The sequence below is a fragment of the Pseudopipra pipra genome, chromosome 10, assembly GCF_036250125.1.
Source record: "Pseudopipra pipra isolate bDixPip1 chromosome 10, bDixPip1.hap1, whole genome shotgun sequence".
NCBI lineage: Eukaryota > Metazoa > Chordata > Aves > Passeriformes > Pipridae > Pseudopipra > Pseudopipra pipra.
In genome coordinates this window covers 18,541,793-18,561,363 of record NC_087558.1, presented here as the reverse complement: position 1 = coordinate 18,561,363, position 19,571 = coordinate 18,541,793, and the positions used below count along the sequence as shown (strand labels likewise).

Genomic DNA, 19,571 nt, shown 5'->3' with positions numbered 1-19,571 from the left:
GGCAATCAATAACTTGTGTCAAAAGAAAAAATGGAGGGGAAGAATATGTCTTCACTAACCTAGGGAATTTTGGGATCAATTAGACTGTTTCTTTGTGAATAAGACATTCAAGATTACAGTTGAGTTCTCTCTTTGGGAATTTCTAATAATCTCAAGTGGCTGTGGTTTATTCTGAGTTTTTAGTTCACCTTCTGAGCCAGCAGCTGGCACAATTTCAAACAACAGAAGCACAGAACTCTTGAATAAAAATACAAGATTGACCATGGTAATCAGCACATTGCAAATACAATTAGAGTTCAGCACTTGGATCAGAGAGAGACATGGCATCCTGTCATGGCAAACGTGCCTGTTGGGACAGCTGCTGCACCTGACAGCCTCTGCCTTGCCAGCTCATGTCTGCCTCTTGTCCTCTACAACCCACGAGCCCAATCCCACTTGCTGCCCTTGATATTGTGATCTGTGCCTGTTGAGAGGGGGCCAGACCATCTGCACCAGTTCTGCAGGCTGCATTTTCAGAAGTGCTCTGCCCTCACAATGGAGTCCTGATTTTTCCAGAGAGTCTGGCACCATCTTACTGCAGTGTACCAAATTTTCAGAAGTGCTTGGCCATCAGCAGTTCCTGTTGACATTAAGCCTGTCTATGTGTTTATCTACAGCTGTTGCCTCTTTTGCGGGTCCTTTAAGCATCTCCTTTCCTGGTGCCTGTGTCAGCACAATGACCTACCCCATTGTCAGGCACATCTTTAGGATGTGAGGTCACACGATAGGGGAGAAATCACAGTCCCAGCCAGCTGGTGGGGTCTGTACTGCCTTGCTGGGGTTCTGCCAGCAAATGTGGCACAGACACAGCTGCAGAGCAGTTCCATCAGCTCTTTCACAGAGTCCTGTCACTTTGGGTGGAAGGTTCCAGGACTTTCCTCCTGGTGCTCTAAAATAAATGAGACAGACCTCTGGATAGGAGGAGAGGAAAAATGCAAGGTTGAATTCCTATATGTGAATCACAGGCTTAGCATTTCACATGTACGTGTGGGTCCGTAAACAGCAGAGACACGAGCAGTTAAACACTGACTGCCTCTAACCAGTTGCACCTTTGCTCTTTACAGGAAGACTTGATGACATTTTGAAAATGGGTACTGACCTTGAGATGAGGTTCAAAACAAATTGTCCACGTTTATCTTCTCTTTGGAATGCTCCATGGAGATTTTCCTCAAGCCTGTACCATGGATGTAGCACAGAGCTCTCCCCAGATTTCTGAATATTGCTCAGATAAAGCCGGCTTTTCCAGAAATCAATCTGGATGGAAACTGTATGTGCAGACATAGAACAAAATATTCTTGTTTTGTAAACACTTTCCCTGTATCTGTTAGGTTGCCACCTATCTAAACAGAAGCACAAGAAAGCAAAGCCAAATTCCCTGCTTCTCGTAGGTTGAATGGACATAGGCCACTCACATAATTATTTAGAGAAAATATTTTCCTTATAAATGTGCCCCTCATAATTTCAGAAAAATGAATCTCATTCCCTTTAAACTGCAATTAGCATTGGCGTGATACAGCAGGCATAATGATGATTTGCTTTCATGCCTTTTCAGAATGCACTGTAATTTGGAAAATGCCAGGCTAACTCATAAGAAACAGAGAGAAAGCATAGATCCACTCTGAAGGGTGGACTAGGAAGGGGTGGATATGCAGGTAAGTCTATGGTAACTTGCCACTGCAATAACCAAGTTGGGCTGGAGGACACAAAGTCTGCTGAGGGACAGACTTTTAGTTTAGTATTTAGAAATACTAGACTACAAGATACAAACAACAACAGATCACTGGGTCATCTCAAAAAATCTAAACCAATTTTGTCTTCTAAAAAGCCATTTAGTTGCCTTCATGTGTGCATTGTCAAAGGTTATCCTTTTATACAATGAGTAAAAGGATCCTTTTTAAAATGATTAATCTGACAGTGTCATTTTTAACTTTCATAACATCCCATGCTGTTATGACAAACAGTGCACAGTTCAAATTAAAGGAACGTCTGTATCAAAGTATTCCACACACAAAGAATACAGAGCCCAGCATGGAATAACTAATGGCCCAAACTACAGCAACAGTATTTTTTTAGAGTTCTTCAAACTGAGAAGCATTCAAATTTATCAAGCTGTGATCCAAACCTTTTCTATGCAGACAGTGTCCCTCTGTCTGTCTTAATTCTTTTCTAAGCACATCACATAGCAACAGGGAGGTGGTTTTTTAAGGGCTCCCCATTCAGCACCATCAAAATATGGCTTCAGAAATGCCTTTACTTGTAGCATGTATTTGCTGATGATTTTTTGAATGGGCAACTAATAAGTGGTGCAGATTGAAAAGCAATTATAGAGGATGGTCCTTTAAGGATGGTGTGCTTGAAAATAGTCATCAGTTCGAAGGGAACTTTGAGGGGTGGGTATCTTTCAGTGTGGATTATAAAGGAACCTGAGTAATATAATCCACACTTCCCACATGTGCAGTTCTGAAGGGTTATTCAAACCCCACTGAAATCAGTGCAAAGCTGCAGCTTCATAAAACTGTAAGGAAACCCTTTCTTCTCTCCTTGCCACACTTATGTGAGGTCATTAGAGAATTGCTCAGATGATCACTGCTTACAGGATCTGGGGCATTGTTGTTACTAATGGTCCCTGGCACGATATTTCTGTGGTGCCAATGGCCAGGCAGTTTCTTGAGGTGGCTGAGCAGGATTACTCAACTTGTGATCTTCTACAGGCATTCAAATACATTAATTACATGACTCAGTCCTGACTGTCTCTGGTTAGATAACAATCATTTCCTATATTACATGAGGAATCCAGCAAAAGAAGATGCTCCATCAATCTTTACTATTTGCATCATAACTTTTGCCCAGTTTTACTAATCTTCTGCAGTATACTTGTGGCATCAGAAAGATTTTACTACTATATATGCCAATTCTATTTCATGTGAGGGCCTATTTCTTACTCTGACTAGCAGCAATTTAGTGGAAAAAAAATCACAGAGTCACAGCACTACCAGATGTGTCAAATGAAACACATTTTTAGCTGTTCAATCACAGTATCTTTTCTCTTCAGCATTAAAAAGAGCAAAAGGAGTAATAAAGTTTTGCAAACGCTAGTATAAGAGAGAGGGGACTTAAAGAAAATGGGTTTAGTTATATTTTATGAAAACGTAAGACACCAGTATTCTGCTTCCTTACTTGTTTTTATAACCAGTTCCATGAAAACAGAATCAGGAAATGAAGTTACAGATTCCAAGAGAGAAAGTGGCAAATAGACTCAAACTGCAGATAATTTCTTCCATGATTAATTTTTCCTCACTTCCCATCTCCCAGACAACCATTCTTTTTATGGTGGAAATCATTCCAATATAGGTCAAAGAGATCACAGACTATGGCACTATGACTTACAAAAAGAAGGAAATATTAATTGCTTTGTTAACATACTATTTCCAGAAATACAGGTTCCATTTCCACTACAGCATTAAAGCAACAATTGTCAAAATTTTTTTCATGATGTCCTGATGTTCAGGTACAGAGTGGTTTAACTAGCAAATAAAAATTACTTTTAAAGAAAGCTGCACTGATTCATGTGACATACAGTGGTGCCCTACCAGCATCTCACTCCAGACAGGCAGCAACAGTTAACTACTAGAAAGTATTTCAGAAATTTTTAGAAGTGTTTTAGAGTCACAAAAAAAATCTAATTGGGGAAAAATAATCCATTATTTGAGTTTTTAAAGACAATGACATTTCAGACAAAATGAGTAAGTATAAGGCTGACTAATGACTTCTAAGAACTTAAGCAACCTGAGGAAAACAGATGAGCTTAGGGGACCTTAGGATGCAAGGATGTACTAAAGAGGTGGACAAAACAGTCAGAAATTTTATGTTACTGGAGACCACAAGAGACTACTTGCTCTTCCTACATGTTACAGGCAAAGCCATAGACTGATTTTCAGCCAGAAACTCCTCCCCACAGTGGCCTACCAGCATTTGGAGTTGCTCTTCTCTGGATCCAATGTACTCTCTATTCTTTCCAGTTACAGGAACAGAACTAAATTTACCCCTGTACCAGCAGAAGATGATTATTTTCTTTCACAAGTAGTGAAGCCTTGGAAAGGAAGGCTGGATATTCAGCACACTGGAAGCCATCCAGAAGGAGGACATCTCCTGAGGCTAAAGCAATTATGATTCCATTTTGGTTGGCTGTGGGAGCATGAGGTATCATCTAACTCTGAGGATTGCTAGGCAAAGGTTAAAATCCTAAGTCTGTAGATCACTGGGTACCTCAGACTCTGTTTTGCTAAGTGAATTTGTGTATGAGTAGTTAGAAAAGAGGGATAGTCCCGACGCTGATGAATCTGCAATCAGGGCAAGGGATGGGAGTGCAAACACACAGTCTTAGGCTCTGACACAGAAAACAGCTGCATGAGGACATACCTCTGCATTTCTGCAGAGCAGCTTGCTGAATCAAAGCTGAGGTAGTTTATTTCATGGATTATACATGTATTTAATTAAAATTCTAGATAAATATTGGTAGCAATATGCTTTTGAAGTACCGCAAAGTTACATTGTATTAAACATTTATTGCAATCGTATGAAATATTCCTTAGGTTAAATATTTACTGTTATTTTCAAGATATTGGTATTGAGCTTATAATAAACATGGCACAAATGCAAAGCCATCTTTCTCAGAGCAATATACTTCTCTGAGTTGCTTTTAGACTTATTTCTTGATGGATATTTGCCATTAATGCACTATGACTTTTTCGTTTATGAGAAAAGGCTCCAGCTCAAGCTAAGAGAAAGTTGTAATTTAAAAGACAGTTTCCACTATGCTCAGCATTCTCATAGTAATAACAGTTTGTCCTTTTTCTTACTGCAGATACTGTATTAAATATTTATATTGATGTTTATTTTGTAAACAAAGAAACTGAATTAGGCTAACACACGATGCTATGATGTGTTTTAATATTTGTATTTGGTTTATGTTGTGGTCTTTTATGCAATTGATTCAAGGGACCATGTTAAATAATAAGTAGCATTTTTAAAATTACATGAAATTATTTTAGTTTATTTGCTGGAGAAGATCAATGTTTTAAAAAATAAAAATCGTAAGTACTTACTGCAGAGAATATCCAGTCCTTAACTATTTTATATGCAGTAAAGGTAGTGAAATTACCAGGAAGTGTTTGGCTTTCTTGAAGACAGCATGATTGTCACAGTGTCCTTTGGAATTTGACCTAAAAGCCTCAACACATTAGGACTAGAGAAAGCAAAAGGCTTTTGGTCTTGCATTTTGGTGGTATTTTCTTCCTGATCAATAATTGAACAGTCCAACCAACTTGAAGGTGCTATATGTAGGACAAACATTCACATTTATTTAGTTCATTATATTTCCCATGTTATCTTGGGATTTCTAGAAAGTTTGTTTCCTATATTACACTTCCACTGCTTGTAACTGCACAAAACAGTGTATTCTGCCTGGGAAGCACCCAGGCTGTGTGCTAGAGGTGAGTATTAAGGAAGAATATTCACCTTTCCAGTTTTATAACCCTGGAATTTGTACATATCAGTTTATTTTGCACAGTGGGGTATCACCCTGATAGAGGTAACTCCTCTGCATCCCTTTAACTTTGGTGCTAACACAGCCACCACTTCACAAGGCCTTATAAAATGTCTGGCCTTTCTTAATCCTTATGTTAAACCAAGAGCACTTAGAAGGTATCTTGCTGCCAGTTTTCTCAGTCAACCCCTTAGTACAGGTCGAAAGGTTGGGTTTTTTTTCTTGATTATCTGAGGAATCTGACACTAAAAAGGCAAAGGAAATAAAAAATCAACCAAAATAAGTAATAAGGACAAACTGAGGAACTGAAGCATTTATTATTCTTCAGATAAGGTCAGTAAAGACTATCAATGCACCAACTGTTATCAGAGAAAAGGTGCTTGCGTTTTCCTGTCTAGTTAAAGCTGTCAGTGGTCATGACACAAAGCACATTCCTCAAGCTCAGTTATCAAGACAACTCAGATAGACTTGTATATTTTTATGTTCCTGCTTTAGTGTGATAGTGGTCTTTTGCTGCACATTCTTTAGATTTTACATACATCTATTGTAAGTGTCAAACATTAGTTTAGTGTTCTTAGATCTGTGTTCCTTCTCTTTTCAATCTGATGCTTAGTGGAGTATTGAGGCAACTGCAGTTACATGTTTCTCCAAAGCTGACTTGAAAGAGGAAAATTAAACTTTAAAGATGTATCAGACTCAGGATGAAATAAATTACTCCAGAATCAGCATACACTATTTTTCAAGGTCTAAGATAAAAACAGTCCTTGTGTACAATGTATGTTACCTGTACACCTACAAACCTGTCAGACAAATGTTTTCAAAAACAAGAGCAACTTTCTTATTCAGGGAACAGTAAGAGATCTGAAACATTTCTTTTAGGGGCGTCAGTGTAATGGTTGCCTGAAAATCCTGCACAAATCATCTAAGAAGTAGTCTTAAAGTTCTTACATGTAATTGGTACAAAATTCAAGTAACTGAGAGGGGAATTTCAGTGAACGCTCACAGAATCATTGTGTGCCATATATGCACATTCAGCTACCTAGGTGGTTTCTGATTAAGTCATAATTAATTATCTTTTGTTGTAAAATTTTGTTTGAATTCCTCAAACACTTGTTGATTGCAGTTGGTTCATCTTGCTCAGTGTTCTTTTTGATACCATTTTGCAGACTTTCACTGAACTAAATGAAGGCCCATTTCCATGTAGAAATCAATCATGAGGGCTTCATACACCATCCAGTAAGAGAGCATCATAATCATCTAAAATTAGAATAATGGATTGGGTTTTTTTTAGTTCTACTTCTACCTTCATGAACCCTTTCGCTTGTGTCCCAGTTTTGCCAAAAAAAAGAAATGCTTTTGCTTTTTAGAAAACCTTTCAGCTAAACCAACAGGAACTCTGTCCAACAGGAGTTAGTGGACACCTCTTGGTCTGTAAAACACAGGAGGACAGAGGAGTTTCCTCAGCTAAATGAAAGCTACAGGAAGATATATAAACAAAGTCACAGGTGCTGTGTAAGTAAGGTACATTGGCAAACTGCTGAATTTTCATTTGTACAATGTTTTCCAGATCAGACTAAAATGAGAATCCTTCGTTTCCATTGACTATCAAACAAGACTCTTTTTTTAGCAAGCTGTAATCTTTAGTCATTCAAAAACAGCCATTGCTTCTGAAGTAAAGTCATATTTTATTAGAGAAAAAAAAAATAAAGTGCCACCCTAGTGCTTGAATGTACCTTTCAGATTTCATTAATATTGTTTTGTTAAAAAAGATATCCTTTCTGGTCCCACAGGCTTCATTCACCCAGGAGTGAAATGAGCATCATGAGCAGGGTTATCACGTTGAATTATTCAGTGAGTCTCAAGGTCTAATCAGAAGAAAAAAACTTATTGCTGAAAATAAACTAATATGAACTGGGCTATAAACAAGGAGTTCAGATCTTGCTCTAAGCTCAAGATACTCCAGGAACACAAAAAAAATAATTATGAGCTTAGACTTAGAACTGGTCTCCATCCACTGATCAGGTACTTCTGGAGGGTAATTCCTTGTTATTTCAAAGTTTCAACAACAGCCTCACTGACTAGCCTGGAATGTTATGAGCAATGCCACGGGTTTGCTTTAGTCACACTTTGTTCTCATCATCTTCACATAAAGCAAAATAACCCAGGACCACCCACAAACACTTTAATGTATATAGTGCATGAATGTTAAAGTACTTCATGGTACAAATTGAAATATCGACTTGTAATTCCAATCTTTGTGTATGAATTCCATTGACTGACAAGCTTAGGGTTTGGGGTTTTTTTGGTCTTTTGTTATCCATGTAAAACCACAGAGCTCCCACGTGCCCTCATTATTTGCCTACTGGAAAAAACTACGTGCTACTAAAGTATAGATTTCACACTACATATTTCAATCAAAATATAATTCATGAGCTAAAAAATATGCAATTTGTTGGCGATGTTCTTACCTTGCAGAACACACACTTCACTTCAGGTCTTTGCAAGTCTCAAGGATACACAGGGGTCAGCCTGCCAGAGAACCAAAACACATAACAGGAGTTTGAATTTATTTTATACATCTGACACAAACCTGAGAAAGCAGTCAAGGCACTGATGTACAGGTGACTGACTTCATTTGGAGTGACAGTATCCTGGGGGACTTGGGCCTTAGAAAAAGATATGTAAGCACCAAACATCAAGCTAACTTGTCTGTATGAAAAGTCTAAATCCTAACACTTTTGACTTCAAAACTCTGAAGCCGTGGCTTTATAGCCAGCAAATATTTAGCTCTAAACTTTTATTATTTTGTCTTGATACCTGAAAAGGGTACATAGACTTCAGTAGTTCTGTTTTCTTGGATGCACTGGCACAATTATTAAGGTCATCTATGAATCTTCTGTTGATAAGGCCTTGGACAAGGATCTTATTACCCTGTAGCAATGAAGTTCCTCTACAGAGAGAACCCACCTCAGGCAGCCCATTATCCAGATCTAGGAAATAAATTAGCAGGGGCCAGATAAAATGGAGATGTTATAAAGGGTCTTCAAACTGATTAATGAAACATATTTAGAGATAAAAGAGGTCATACTTGGTCCTGCTGTATTCAGAGCATATCAGTGATGAATGGGATGGCAGTATTTATTCATATAAATATTTTTAAATAGATTTTTTTTTTTATCTTTACATGCTTAATTCTTCTTCTGACTCATTCTACAGAGAATTGCAGAAGGACAAGTCAACTGCAGCAATAAATTGCACAAGTTACAATGATGAGTATTCACTACAAAAATGCTAATATAGAAACCACCATGTCCCAAACACTTCTTTAACTAAGCCTCAAGGAAATAGCTCTTACAGAACAATGTTGTTATTCAACATCAAACTCGGCATCAGAAACTCGGGTAGTCAGGCGTTTCCAGCAGTGCTGATGTGCTGATAAAGTCATTCTTACTTTTGGCTGGGTCATGGCCCCAAAATAACATCATTGGCACTTGAAGGTAAACTCACAACTGTGAAAGTAAAAGATAATGTTGTATCTCCTGTATCACAATTTTCAACACTAGTGACTTTGGGTACTGAAAGTTCAGCTTTCCTTAAAAGGAGCCAACAGGCAGAGTACTGCACTGGATTCACTTTTTGCTCCCCAGTAGGTCCCAAATAAGCACTACACACTCTATTTTCTTTCTTCTGACCTTGGTCATGAGTCCTGTCTCTTCCCTGTAAAAGCACAAGGAAATAATATACTGCCAGGTGTCTTTGGCTGATCCTAACAATGTTGTAAGAATAGATTTGTTCATCTATTCTAGACAACACATACTACTGACAGTCCTAAAATGGGTTGTGATATGAGAAATACAGTCAGGTGAAACACAGCAAACAGCGAAATTATATTAGCTTGAACAATGTTTTCTTTCTAGTGCTCAAGTATCTGATCTAACACTTTAGGTCCGTTTTAGACTCTGCTTTTCAGGAAATGCCAGAGGTAGCCTTTTCCCCAAAACTAACTCATGGTATCTGTTTTACAAAAGCCATCAAAATTCAACTTGTACAACTCGGTTTAGAATTGAGATAACAGCACTAGTGTGAAAAGTATGCTGTTCCTTTTCTGAAAACAAGAAGAATAGTGCATATAATAGAAAGCCTAGCAGTCTGAAAGAGCTCATTAATGTAGGCAATTAATGCAGTTCAGTTGCATATATTCCTATAAAGTCATAGAACTGATAGTGATGACATACTAAGAATTACCCTGATTTTTCAGGTCAGAGGGTCAAAGCTAACTAAGAAACGTGATGATGTCTAGAGAGTCTTTCTAGAAGCTGACTAGAGGACACCCTTTCAAAGTAGTGGGAAGGAAATCAACTTCTAGCAACACTTTGCAAGTTTTATTTCTTAACTGAAAATGTCTAAAAGAAATATATGTCCCATGCATAAAAATACAATCGGAAACACAAAATAAAGGTGAAGAGCAGGATGCAACTTTCTGTCAAGTTGCTTTATCCTGCTTTTCCTGAAGTTCTCACTCAATGATTTTGCATCTTAAAATACGTTACTTTTCAGAACACTGACTTAAAATGATAATTGCAATTAAAATACATTATCTCAGTAAAATGAGATTTCTTTTGTATTGCATCCATCGTGCCCTGAAATAACAAATAAACTAAAAAGAAATTTCTCTGCACTCTCTACTCAAAAAATAGGGTTTTTTGTTTGCACAGCTGAAGACAGATAACTCTGCACTTGACCAAGCATTTAATATCAGGAAAGTTTTTAAAGTTTTCTGTTGCAGAGAAGGGATTGCTCAGAAAGCTTCCTCATTGAAAAGATGCATAACTACATGAATTACTTGCCTGCAATAAGAAAGGGGGAAATGTTGGGTGAAATTGAGTGAGAGAGAGCAATAGAAGGAAAGTGCTGGAAGACAAACAAGTGCTAGAAATGTCTGCTTGCTGCACATAGGCCTCAGAGCCAACCCCAGCAATAACAGCAGCAGCAGAATAAAATCCTGCATGTGCAGAAGTGTGGAAGAAAGACTGTACTGAGCCTGTCCATTGGAGCCAAGGCTTAGCCAGAACTATCAGCCTTGATTCTAAACTTTTAACATGCAAATCAAAGAGAAAGGATCATCTTGGACATATAAAAGAAACAGAACTTCATTCTCATCTGAATTTAGGGAGCTCTGAATAGAAATGTGTGGTAAAGAATAGAAATATGGGTAAAGAAGCCAGAGGGTATTTTCTTGCTGGCATAGGCTGAGATTTCAGGGCTCCTGCAGATGGTTTCTGAGCTGTTGCTGTGTGCAGAGCACCCATGTTACTCCTCCACGTAGCCCTTGTTGCTGGCCCAGAAGCTCTGTGAGCACCTCAGTCCTTGGGTTTCCCAGACAGGCAGAAAACACACCTAAGCAGGTGCTGGGAGATGAGTTGATGCTCCATATCTCAGGATTGCTCTTAATAAGAGCAGACAAGGCAGGGGAAGGAAGGAGGCAGTCTGGGAAGGGAAAATCAGAGAGTTAATTGAGAAAAGATTTTCTTTTAATGCTAAACAACCTTGAAGTAGTATGATTCCAGTTCAATAACTGATGATAACACTAAATGCTGGTTAAGAGGAGGGAAAATAGTTGTAAATACAAAGTGAGAGCAATAAAATTCAGAGCAACTTGGATAGGAGCACACACTTTTAAGTAACTGCAGTTCCAAGATGAAAGAGGCAATGTAACGAGACAAAGAGAAAAGAAAATCTTTTTGTCCTCTGTTGGGAAACACTAAGTGTGAGAAGGCCCTTAGCCAGTTCATGAATAAGTCTTCTTCATGACTTCCACATGCTGCTTGGTGGCAGAAAAACCTTATGTAGCATAAACTGAATAAAAGATATATGCAAAAATTAACTCAGGAGAGTTACTCCAATGTTAAAAAAATGAGTAAAGATTCATTTGAAGTGCAGGAAGAAATAACAGAGAGAATATCATATATCATATTATGAACAGTAGAAATAACAATGCTGTTAAGGGGCAAAGTTGGTATTTGGGAGAAATAAATACCAGAGAACATAAATGATGATGCATGAGGGAGGTGGGAAAAGATAAATATATATCCTAACTCATGTAAGTGTTTCTGTATAAGCACAAAGCAGACCTTCAGACCTCAAGCAACATTTTTGTTAATATCCAGATTATAAAAAACATGTCAAATTTAATTAATAAAACTGAAATATAAGAATATAAATCTAATATCAGTGCATAAGTTGCACTGTACTTGACATAACTTAATGTGACACTAAAATATTACACAAATTAACATTTTGCTATGATAGGTAAGCAAATCTACAGTTTCACTGAAATGGATTGTTTTCCATTAGCTTTACTTTTTCTTAGCTAATGAATAAAGGCAGTAGAAAACTGCAAGCTCAGACACTTAAAGACTTTATTAACCACACAATTACTTATGGTATTTGTGAAGAAACAAGAAGAGACATCCCTAGAAAATGCCAAATAACCTTAAATTATTCTAACACTTACCTATATAGTCCATCTCTCTCCAACACCACATTTAGTTAGATTTATACCTGCAGTACGGTAATACCAAAAGCTTTTAATTTCATTGTGTTGCATAAAATTAGTTACAGTGCTTTTCATCATCTCATATTATGAATGATGGAAGGGGACACACAGTATTTAAAATGCTGACTGAATAAACCTCATGAGTTATTACAGCCATGTACTGCAGGAGGAAAAGAAAAGCAGGGCTAAGGCTGAGAGACCTTACTCAGACTTTATTTTGGAGAGTGTAATGTAGCATATTTTATTTGCAGCTGTATAAAAAGGCATGACATGTGTATTCCAAATTTGGCGCTTGACATACTGGTCAAATCCTTACAGATGAGCAAAGGGATTTTTTGGAATGAGATTATCAACATATTTAATGTCCTGAATCTGTATACATCATAAGAATAAACTTCAGCATTTAAAGGCTTGTTTAAAACCATCTGGTCTTTCCCTTCGGTTCACAAAGTCCAAATTTGCCTTACAGTTGTTGATCACAAACACCCAAAACAGACATGGGAGCTCAAAACCCCAGTGCCCAGGGCAGGGCTGAGCTGGGCTGGCTGGGAGGATACAGCCGAGGTCACAGAGAAAGCAAATGTTTTCCAGTGAAACACTGTTAGACCCATGAAAGGCAGTGGGGGCTGGGGTGGAGGAGGAAAGTGCTCTAAAACTGCTATTTCAGTAAAATATATGAAGTTCCCACAGATTTAGAATTAACACATTTAACTTCCTTTTTCATATGGAATTTTAATTATTATAATTTTACGGGCTCTTGTGACTCATAAGTAGGATTACTACATATAGACTATATCATACTACTGAAGTAGAGTTGTTAGGATATTCCACATTAAATCATTACACACACACAAGAAAAGTAGCTGCAGTTTCTTGCTGCTTGATACAACTTGTCTTTTCAAATGTCCTCTGTATATGTGGAAATAAACTATAATCAGATTTCAGAATTACACAATAAACAACTTCCAGGCTGCAGACTACACAATATGTATGTATATTCTTATTCTTATCCTAAATGAGCAGAAAAAGAAAACCAACCGGTTTTTGAATCAGAAGTTTTTGGGTTTACTATTCATGCAGTTCCCACATAGATTCATAGATTCCCATATAGTTCATAGATTCTGTTCATTAAATACTGGGAAAGGGTTGGTGAATCCAAGCATCATTAGACTTAAAAATAAGATCCTGGATAGCAATCCTTCAAAAGTTATTGCATTTGCAAAAGCAGAAATAAAACCAGCAACCCTGCTTGCTTTCTCCTCATTTACCAAAGAAGCCACAAATCTGTCTCAAGAGTGTGAATACACAATCTGTCAAAATACAAAAGATCACATCCAAATTATTGTTTTTGATTAATTTCCTTCTGCAGCAAGAGATCTACAGCTTGTATACATTGACCAAGTCCCACAGGTCATTCAGATTTACAGTTTTCTTTTCTTAGGTAATGTCTCATGTATCATCATACACGAGAGATAAACGGTGCTTGTCAAACACCCAATTGGCAATTCACTTTTTGAATTTAAGGATCACACTGCAAGTACCTGGAGTAAAATTTTTCAGAAAACTCTGCCAGCCCTCTATTCCATTTCCAGTTGCATTGGTGTAATTCAGACAGGGAGAAATCTAAACCTATTCAGAGCAGTATGAAAATGATGCTACTGTTAAACACCCAACTACTCCAAGCTCTGTTTAAAAATCAGTGTGCTATTTCAGGGATTCATAGTGTGAAGAAAAGTAATGGGGAGGGTGTCATCAGTTCTGAAGGTAATCTAAAAGTTATATATATGCGATAGACCAAGACTTGGCGACAGGATAATACAGACACCTGTGTGAAACCTCGGAAAAAAGAAAATGCCAGATCTGTCGTAAGATACATATTGTTGGAAGGTTGTCACTAATCTCAATTACAGCCATTACAATGGCTGTCACATGGAGCCTGGCAAAACCAGTGACAGAATAGCTCTGCCAGATATTAAGTCCCACTGTTTTATAGGGAATGGTAACTGATGAAGTGTAAAAGAACCAGGTCCCTCAAATCTGACTGATTCCTCATTAACTTTTTCCTTTGGTTGATTGGCAACTGCCCAGTTCAGCAATGGCTGTGTTATCTTGCAAAGTCCAAACCCAAGGGCTGAGCTTCAGCCCAGTCTGTCAAGGAAGTTTTGAATAAGGAGGTGGGAAAACAGGCAGAAAGGGCCTTTGTTCTACACCAAAATTAAATTAAACTAAAACATTAATATCCCCTGAAAGTAAATTTTCTCTTCATGTCTTTGTTTATGAAACCTTCAATATTTGCAAAACGCAACTTGGAACAAGGGCCTTTAATGAGGCAATTAGTTTTCTAAATTGAAAAACAATTTTTTGTCTTTGTTTCTTCATTTTCTAATATTATTTCTAGTAGTAGTTCAACATGACAGATTGGATATGTTACCTGAAAGGGAATTACAGAGATTCTCACTCCTGAAAAGATGTAAAACAAGTATTTCATGTAAAGAGTAGCACCCATGGGAGCATAAATATCAGTTCTGTGAAGATGCACAGACAATATATTCAGAGAACTAGCTGTGTTACTAAGAAACCTCTTCATTAAAGGGACACATTTGTTTGGATTAGACTCTGCCAGTTGAACACAAAGTTTTTTCCTGAGAAATCCCATTCATTCCCTGACATTTATAAAGTACTATAAAATGCTAATTGGTCTCATCAGCAAACAATTAACATTCTGTTTAGTTTTAGTCTCAATGTAAAAACTATAATAGAAAATAAAATGTCGTACAGCAAAGAGATAGCTGAGGATTACAGCAAGAGGCAATCATATCTTCTTTTAGATATTAACTTTACCTGCATATGACCAATTGTCCTTATGGCCTTCCAGATATCCACAGCTTTAGCAGTCAAAAACCGTAAACATTGCTGCTCCTGACAAGTTGATTCTGGCCAGGGAACTTTGCTGCTGAAGAAAAACATAAAATTCTAATAAAAATCTACCTTTGTTTTCTTTAACTTATGTGCCCCTCCCATTTTGCACTAGCCCACAGAGAGGCCTCAGCTGACCACCACTTTTCTTCTTTGCTCCAAACTCTGGATTGCTTCCTCTTGTATTAATAAGTCAGGTATATCCTTTCCTGTCTCCACCACCAAACCTTGGAAAGAGAAGTCTGTCTGCTCTACTGTGCTAAAATACAAGATGCTTTTCATAGCTCTGCTAGGCTAAATACTATAGAGTTCAAGCACAACATGGTATTTGAATTAAACTAACATATAAAAACATTTCTAGATAAAAAATACTTTATTGCCACCAATTTAAAACCATAAACATTCTCTGAATCTAATTCAATATATTTCTTATTTGTTCCTGATTCTCTCTTGTTATTATTATTAGAAGGCATAAATTTCCAGCAAGGCTTGTTCTTGACAAGGCTCCATTATTTGCACATGACAAGGTTTATCAAAAACAGTTGGATTTTTATGAGGAGTCTTTTATGTTTCCTTCATAAAATATAAATAAATGAAAAGGATTAGATGGAGGAAGCAGAGTATAATTCATCACCAATGTGAGGCAGAAGGAGCAGGCTGCAGATAAATGAACTGAAGAACAACATGGTGACGGGAAATCTACACTCTCTCAAATGCTGGGGAGCAAAGAGCACAATAAAGGAGCTTTGACTTTGCTTGCCATTACTACATGTCCCTAAATGCACAAAGTAGAGAATTGCCCTAAGATGCAAAGCCACACACAAAATAGTAGTACAGCTGCCTACTTGTTTGGCTGATATTTGTTTTGTTGTTACAGAATAAATTCAAAGACCAGAAACTTAAAATTAAATTTGCTCCCTATAGCTAAAGAACAATTAGGAGAAAAACATTTTTAAGGTGGCAGTGTCTCATTCTGTTTCATCATTACCTTCATGTCAGTCACATAAAAATCCATTAAATTACCTTGTATTCCCATAAAAATTGGTGGCGGAGACAGCAGCCCACATTTTGTTTCCCCCTGACTAAAGCTAAAAAGTCCTCCTGCAATCCTAAAGCAAGCCCATGGAATTACTTCTGTCTGTGATGCCATGCAAAGGAACTCCAAGAGGAGGTTGTTCTCGTAACACAATTAAGCAACTGCATCACCTTTCATGTCTGTAATGGCATATACAAATTAGGCATATGGTAATTGTGTTTATTTGGATAGGATTTACAAAGCAAGCCACAAAGGTCTGAGTATTTCATGAGCAAAGTGGCCACAACCTTCAAGGATTGAATGGCTCCAAAATCTATCTTTTCAAGCCCAGTCTCCTCTTTCCAGCACAACTCAACTTTTATGTCTCTTGAAACTCTAAAATTTGGGCTCTCACTTTTAGTCCAAAATGAACATATTTTTGCACATGGTAAAAACTCTAATATTTAGTTTCAGTAAGGTAAATACAAAAGCCAACACATACACAAAAAAAATGTTAAGATAGCACAGTCAAAATACATTATTATTAGAAAAAGAAAAAGAAAAATATATTTATAACCACTTTTTCCTGTCCAATTTCACCAAAGTCCTTATGCCCCATAGAAAATTTCTTATTTGGTGAAACTGCAGTGAAAAACTCAAAATGTTACCATTTGAAGTGGGCATTACCAAGAACCCTCCTGAAATGAAAGTTGATGTTAGTCATAGTTATTTACAGTGGAAAATATGCAGTTCTTAGATAAGTGCTGTGTAAATACTTTGTCAGATGAATTTTTAAAAATAGTGTTACATTAAACCATTGCAAGATTCTCTGTATTTTTTTCAAGGCAAGTAGAAAGACCCTCCCCTAAGCTGATCTCTTACTACCTTTTAACCTTACCTTATAAAAACTTCTGGTTTTTATCTATATGAGGTGTATCTTTCTTCCCACACCTACAGAGGACTCTGCCTGTCAGTACTAAATCTGTTCCCAGCAACAAAGGAGTCGGGGGAGAATTTCCTTAGAGACCAAGTGAATTATCCAGAATAAGTACAAAAGCTTAAGTTAAAATAATGGCCTAAAGAATGATGGGTACAAGATGGAGAGGGACTGTCTCAAGGAGATAAATTTTGCTAACAGTTTTTCCACAGTGAAAAGGCAGACATTATATTTAACCAACCCTCTGATTCAATTGCGTGAGCTGCAGTAGAAATCCAATAGAGAAACATTTTCTGGCACTTATACATCACATCCTCAATGCACAACTGTTAATGTGCAAGCTAAAGAAAAACTTAAATATTTTATTGCTATATTTTAGACTTAGTTCAGAAAGATTAATTATATGGTTTATTCTTTCCTTAATTTTAATATTGCTATTTCTGATTTGGATCCCACAAACTTTTATAAATGTGATTTCCCATACAAGTAAAGCTGAACACTTGCATTATGGTTTGCAAGATCTGTGCCCTACGTTGCAAGTTCTTCACACACTATTCTGGCACTGCTAAAGAGAGAAATAATGGGACATGGGAGAGATTCAGGTGTCATTTAAGGTACACTCATTCCCAGGAATTTCTTCTGATGCAGGATACACAGCATTGCATTGACTTACTAAATCTCTACATTAGTCAAGTCTATCTTTTATTCATGGGTCTGAACGTTTTCATTTGTTGGAAATGAATTGTGACCTCCTTGTACCTCTCCCTCTACCAGGCCATGTATTTTAATGTGTTGTATATGCGCTGATTTAATCAAGTTGCACAAATCTGACTCAGATGATGATAGAATCTGACCAGACAGCCTTATTATTTGTTTTGGACTGTTGACTAAATCTTTGGCACACCCTGTACTGGATTATAGCATGGATCAAAACAGAGGGGGAAAAAGGAGCCATGAAATGATATTTCAATATATGGGAAAACACCCAAAATCTGATCTGTAGACATGCTAGTGATAAACACATGGCAAAATCCAACTCTAGGTAGCATGGGAAAACTTTCTTATGTGCCATACACAAAGGGACCCATGTTACATTTGCTCTTGTTTCTACTTCTGATCACATTCAAAACAACATGAAGCTGCTACAGTTTTGCCCCTCTTACTTACTTGTTTCTGGATGTAGAGAGATAATTTTCATGAAATCAAACTTAATGAACTCACAGAGTGCTGATACTTAAAGCAACATGCAACACAGACATCTTCAAGGTATTATTGGCTGCAACCTGGGATTCATTCCAGTTCAAAAGAAGGAACTGATTAATTGAGAGAAGTCAGTAGAGTCCAGAAAACAATAATTGTTATTCTCCAGGTCCCTAGAGCTGTCCTTGCAACTCTTTGATAAAAGAGGGACCTCAGTCAACATCTCTAGTTTTAGTCTCTACTGACATTTTGTATGTCAACAAATTGCCAGATGTGATGTCCCTGGGAGAGCTGGGATTCCTGGGGCAGGGAGTGAAATGCAGAAGTGACAGGGGAGTGCTGATTTATGCAGTCTGACTCTCTCTCCTATATTAGACATTAACAGATTGTGCCCATTCCTCACCTTGTTCCAGAGACAAACACCAACCACTGACTCACCGAAAGACTGAACAGAGGAGTACAGTTAAAACAGAGAAAGCTCAAGGTTCCTCTGTGCTCTGCACTGAGATTTGTCACAGCAAGAAGGTGCTAAGTAAAAAGACTGGTCTTATAGCATGGTCAGAGCATGTTTGAAAAACAGTGGAACAGAGAAAAGGGTCTAGCAGAATTAAGTGGACATAAAGGAGCACAAAGAGACAAGTGGACACCTCTGTCATAGGAGAAGGCTGCAAGGGATCAGGTCTGAGGAGCTACAGTTAAAGACTTTTCTATTTGGACTCTATTGAAGAGGTTTTCCAGACCCAGGTCAGCGCATTGCACAAGGTAAGCATACATTAGTAGGACATGGAAGACAGGGACTGATTCAGGATGTGCATGTTCTCATTAGACATATGGACTCATTGCTTAACAGGACCAACCAGACACACAGGAAGCAAGCTGTAGGTGCTGCACACACACCATCACCTACTGCAGTAAACATCTGGTATCTCTGAATATCACAATTCATGTGCAGCTCCTGGGCCCTGTCCCCTCCTGTGCCAATCCCGCCACACTGGTGCCATAATGGTAAGAAGATCACCTATCAACAAGTCAGACCTAGAGCAGGAAATCCCAAAGCATCACAAAAATGGTAGCCCTGTGAGCTGAGCTCCTTATGCCTTACTCTGCAGCGAGAGCACATGAAGGAGCTGAAATGACTGTTGTGTGCTGCTGCTGAATCCTCATCACATCAATGGCTTTATTACACACCAGGATGAGCTACCTCTGAGACTGCCTCTGTTTGTGGCTGTGATTTGCCACTGCTTTCATTCTCAATAACACACTCACAAAATTAATCAGGGAATACAGAAATACACCTCAGACCATCTGTTTAGAAGGTGTATTTCACACCCTAGGGCTGATTCAAGAGCCACTAAAAAGGTGA

General features: G+C 37.8%; 1 long non-coding RNA gene across 1 annotated transcript; it reads right to left on the bottom strand.

The window, feature by feature from the left end:
• Positions 1-313: 313 nt before the first annotated feature.
• On the bottom strand, positions 314-4,520 carry LOC135419303 (uncharacterized). The gene is made up of 3 exons (XR_010432918.1): positions 4,006-4,520; positions 1,139-1,304; positions 314-928 (listed from the first exon to the last, which is right to left on the bottom strand). It is a non-coding gene; the product is annotated as an uncharacterized LOC135419303 (long non-coding RNA).
• Positions 4,521-19,571: the final 15,051 nt, after the last annotated feature.